We start from the raw sequence: 5,910 nt of genomic DNA, 5'->3' as shown, positions 1-5,910 counted from the left end.
TGGCCAAGGCAACAATAGTAATCTAATCCAATCTACGATTGAGAAAGTTAAAGCGATAAGTACAGATGAGCTTCTATTGCTTAAAGAAACAAAATTAAAAAGGAAAATTGCCCTACTGATAAACAAGGCAATTAAAAATAACAGGCTAGCACCGGCGCCTAACCTAATTCCACGCGACAACAATCTTAGCACCTGGAAAGGTAAAAGTATTGCGAATATGGCTCCTACACCAAAAATAAAGGAGATAACGAGTAAGTTTCGTGATGAGATAAAAATGCTTAGGCAGAAAATTTAAAGCTGCAAAAGCAAATTAAAGGATATACAAGCCACCAGAATCCGGTGGCCGATATTCCTACACACAACAGATTCATGATACTTGAAGATTCACAATCGCAACAACCACAGCGAGAGGAAACTATGGAATGCCAAGCAAATGAAGATATTGTAACTTATTTAAAAAGGAAAATCTCTCAAGGAATACGGGATCCAAAACGGTAGCAATAAAAAGACAAAGCGCCCAGCAATAAAGAACATCGCTTCACAACGATCAAATCGTCCCATCGACTCACCTAACACAAAGCAAACATCCTGGGACAACCAAAAAAAAAAGCACATTCAGGCCACTATCAATAAACATCCTGCATCAGGACGCAAAGGAGACCACCGCTCTACTTAAAACTATATTTAAAGAACCTAATAACTTCCATATTAAGCGCGTTAATAGCGGTAAGCATTCCCTATATGTAGATTCTCTAGAAAATCATAAAAAGGCTATTGAATTATTACTTTAATGCAATTCTAAATTCTATACTTATACTATTAAAACAGAAAAGTTAATTAATCTACTATTGAAAGGTCTAGATCACTCGTATCAGGAAAAGGAAGTCTATGATGAATTACAAACGTTAAATATCACAAACGTCAATTTTATTAAGGTTTTAAGATTTACAACAAATAAATCTAAAAAAGAAAATATTGTTTTACCTATTTTTATTGTTCAGATAACTCCAGAAAGTGAGGTTAATAATCTACAAAAAATAAAATACTTATTCCATCAAGTAATATATTGGGACAAACTGTTACGAAGAGACGTAATACAATGCAAAAGATGTCTACGCATAGGACACGCAGCGTCTAATTGTAATCTTCCTTATAGATGCGTGAAGTGTGACATCAAACATGAGCCGGGTAAATGCAACAGTGCGACAGATACACAAGTAGATAGGTCACAGTTATTTTGCATAAATTGTAATAATTATGGTCACCCAGCTTCGTATAGAGGATGTCATAAAATAGCAGAAAACAAAAAGAAATTTACAAATTTAAATAGTAATAGTAATAATAGGCATAAGTGGTAATAAACCTAAAATAAATACGAGATTTAATGACTCACTAATCCAAAAAGACATTAGTTACGCAGATTCATTAAAAATAAATATGTTATAATGAAGTTATAATGTAGAAAATCAAAATTACAAAAACTTAGACACAGAACAAAGTAGGAAAAGCCGCGATAACTATATAGATAATATGTTTACTGAAATAAAAAATAATATTGAAAAAATTGAAAAAGTATTATAATTATATTCTATAGGTACGAATAGATGCAATAGTTACATTGCTAGAGAGATTCCTAAATAATAATAATGACAGACGCGAATAATAAAACCCCTATAATTAAAGATATAAGGATAGAGAATCTAAAAAATATTAAAATAATTTTGGTTAATGTTAACTCTATTATTAAAAATCGGAGAAGGGCTTCGTTGCTAAATGCTATAGAAAAACACAATCCAGACTTAGTATTATTGGGTTAGACGAAATTAAATAAGAATCACGTGCTCAGGTTTGAAAACCTGTATATAATGTAATAAGAGAAATGACAGGAAATCAATGTAATACTATTAAGGATGATATGATCTACTTTATAAAATTTCCTTTCAACTTTGTAAAAAGTAAAAAAAATAAGAGACAACATCATACGGTGTTCCCAAGCGGTCACCCATCCAAGTACTATAACCGTGCTCAACGTTTCTTGACTTCAGTGATCGGACGAGAACTGGTATTTTAAACGTGATTTGAATGTTGCCTGATTACCCAAGTTGTTTAAGAATAGTTTTCAGTTAATCATTGATTTTTTGATAATTTGAATACTTTTATATGCAGAATAATTAAAAGAACCATACAAAAAAAAACAGCTGAAAACTTTACGGATTTAGCAAATCTACAGTCGTAATACCTCTCCCGCTACACCGTCGTAATACCGCTCCTGCCACTACAGTCGTAACAAACGCTCCCGCTAGCAACAGCAACAACTTCTTTGAAATTTGCATGTCTGAAAATCAAAAAATAAAACTATTTAAACAATAACAATAGAAAAGTTTATTGCAGGCTTGTTAAATCTGGAGACACGGTAGTGTCTCGGCGCTAAGCCAAGCGCGCGACACTGCCGTGCCTCCTTTACGCGACACGGAGAATTTTTCGGGGTCGAGATGATCAGATCTCAGTAACGGCTGAATCGATCACCGATCAAGTTCTACATACGCTCAATCGACAGGAAATACTTAAATTGTATGATAAAAGTGCTTTCATTTTTTTTCTACGTGCCCTACGAACGGAGATATCGCGACGCAAAGTCCGGATCTGTGAATTTTCACGTTTCATTTTTAAGAAACGTCGTTATTGTCATCGTCGACCAGAGAAAATGTCCATCTCGTTTTTTCGATAATAGAGGGCCTTTGACTTTATGTGTTATCTCACTCTATCTATCTATCATCTCACTCTATGTATCTATATCTACCAGCAGACCAGTGTTGCATGCTGTATCACATATGACGCGCGTTTAACTCTTATAATTAAAAATATTATTCAATATATGTATATAATATAAAATTGGGGTATCGACCCCCCACCTCCAAGGGGGCACGTGGGGCACGAGGGGGGATTGAAATCTTAAATGACACCATGGGTCGAGTGGGGGCTCGTTTGAAAGGTCTTGTCGAGATGAATACAAAACACCCGGCATAGAGGGCGCTGCAATCACTTTTCGCGAAGATATTTGACTTTTAATATTTTGGATGTTACAACATTTAAAAAATAAAAATTTTCGATAATCGTCGAAAGATGTAGTTAGATTCTTTTAAAAAGTTCTTATTGGAGGGGGTTTTCATATCCTAAGCCCTCAATTCTATCCAAATTAACGACCCACGGAAAGTTCAAAATTTCATTTACGTCACTGACGTCATTTATGTCCAGCCAGCTAAGACAAGACGTGATAATATTCAGCCGTTAATAGCATCAACCCAACAAATGCTCAAATTGTTCTCCATTACCTTGTTGGCAGTAAGCTAATCGATGATAAAAAGCGTTAATGGCATTTTCAATCATTTCAGGTGGAATCAGATCAACTTCGTCTGTTATGCGTTGTTGTAGTTCTGCTAGATTTTTAGGCTTAATTTTGTAAACTCTGTCTTTTACATAGCCCCAAAGAAAATAATCGAGTGGGCTCAAATCGGGCGATCTTGCTGGCCATTCGATCGGGCCTCTCCGACCTATCCACCGATCAATAAAAACTGCGTCTAAATATGCTCGAACGTCTCTCCCGTAATGAGGCGGAGCCCCATCTTGTTGAAACCACACATGTTCGAAGTTTTCACCACAAATCTCTCTTACTGCGGGAACAATCTGATTTCGAAGCATGTCCTCGTATTTTTCAGCAGTCAAATTGCCATCAATGAAGAATGGGCCAATTATTCTGTTTCCCAATATGCCAGCCCAAACATTTAATTTCTCCGGATATTGCGTTCTGTCTTCTCGCATCCAGTTAGGATTTGTAGTTTCCCAATATCTGCAATTATGTCTATTTAGAGTCCCATTTAGTTGAAATGTTGCTTCATCCGAGAAGACTATTCGTGACGGAAGATTGTTGTCATCAGCGATTCGTGACATCATATCATCACAAAATTCAACGTGTTGATCGAAATCATCTTCACTTAACTCGTGAACAAGCTTAACTTTGTATGGATGAAATCCATTTTTTTTTAATATGACGTGAACGGACATTGTACTTATTTCATGTTCTTAAGAGACTTTACGGGTTGAACTATGCGGATCTTCGATGAATGTTAATAATACATTCAATGAGTTACCATCATCTGTTGCTGATGTTGGTCTACCTATTCTAGGTCGATCTTTCACGCTGCCAGTTTCATTGAATCTCCGAATCGTTCGCTCGACAGTTGATTTCGAAACCGGAGTCATCCCGTTTCTGAATGTTTCATTGAAAAGATTCTTTACATGATTGTATGATCGCGTTACATCACCCCAGCCTCTCATCATAAGAAGCCTTATTCTGTCTCTTTCAGTGAGGTTTTGCATTACGGCGCACAATACAAAATAATACCAATAATATTCTAAGTAAATCGATATTCTAATACAAAACACTTCCTTCAGAGTTTCAACTCAACTGAGTGAAAACAAATTCAAGACTAATAAGAAGACAATACTCGCAAGCCAAAATAATGTAAACAAAAATCTAATATCAAAAAAGTAAACAAAGCGCGAGTAAAGCTTCAGAGATTACTGCGATCAGTGTATGCGTACACTGCCGACCAAAAGTTTGGAAACACTTAATTAGTTCGAATTTGAAAATGTGTATGTTTCTAAGACTGTAACTTAGGATATGAAAACCCCCTCTAATAAGAACTTTTTAAAAGAATCTAACTACATCTTTCGACGATTATCGAAAATTTTTATTTTTTAAATGTTGTAACATCCAAAATATTAAAAGTCAAATATCTTCGCGAAAAGTGATTGCAGCGCCCTCTATGCCGGGTGTTTTGTATTCATCTCGACAAGACCTTTCAAACGAGCCCCCACTCGACCCATGGTGTCATTTAAGATTTCAATCCCCCCTCGTGCCCCACGTGCCCCCTTGGAGGTGGGGGGTCGATACCCCCCTCAAAAGATAGCTTTTTTAAAAAATCGTTTGACGTGTTTCGGGGATTTTTGAAATATTTTTTTTTTCAAAACTTATTCAACCGTCCCGGGACTTTTTGTACACCCTGTATATACAGTCTGTAAAGTAAGAGCGTGTACGGGTTAATGCGTAGAAAAATTTATTTTTAATGATTTTTAAGTACATAGATTTGTTGTAGTCTAGGAGAAGGAAAATGCTATATCATTAATAATGAGTCCAGTGACCACCGGCATTGATAATTGCCTGACATCTCCGAGGCATACTTTCCACTAAGTTGACTGCGTATTTTATATAATTTGTCGTGTCAGCTGCTTCAAAGTGCATACTCTTTTTCCTCGAAGCTTGTGCTTGAGATATCCCCACACATTTTCAATAGAATTTGCATTTGCCGACTTCGATGGCCAATCAAGTGTGACGATGCCAGACTGCTCTTTCCACTCGGTGCAAAGCTTGCTCCGGTGTTTTGGGTCGTTGCCATCCTGTAAGATCTAGTCCTCGTTTTTTTTTATGAAACATCCTTCAGAAGTCGGCAACAAATACTTTTCATAAATTTTAAGCATTTTCGGAGCATTTAAATTGTATGTAAACAGATGTAATGCACAATTTTTTTTTGATGTTCGGCGTCACTTTGCCTATCGAGCCACGTTCTGGCAAGTCATCAACATTTTTGGTCTTCTTATATTGCTGAACCCACTTAGCAATGAACGATTTTGACTTTCCCATGTATTTAGCAGCCGCTACATATGACATGTTTGGTCCTTTCGGGTGGGAACAAAGGAACACAGCCTCGTAGCGCCGATGCGTATGCAGCACTCATGGCGGTTAACGTGTTTCTCAGATAAGAATTCGACACCAATTGAATCTTTCATGATAAAGCATTCACGACAAAGGTTCCATCTATCGACTCGCACAAAAACTAGGACGATATTTGA

This window comes from Cyphomyrmex costatus, unplaced genomic scaffold (genome assembly GCF_001594065.2).
Source record: "Cyphomyrmex costatus isolate MS0001 unplaced genomic scaffold, Ccosl1.0 scaffold316, whole genome shotgun sequence".
Taxonomy (NCBI): domain Eukaryota; kingdom Metazoa; phylum Arthropoda; class Insecta; order Hymenoptera; family Formicidae; genus Cyphomyrmex; species Cyphomyrmex costatus.
The sequence above is the reverse complement of the archived record's forward strand: the minus strand, read 5'-3'. Positions refer to the sequence as shown.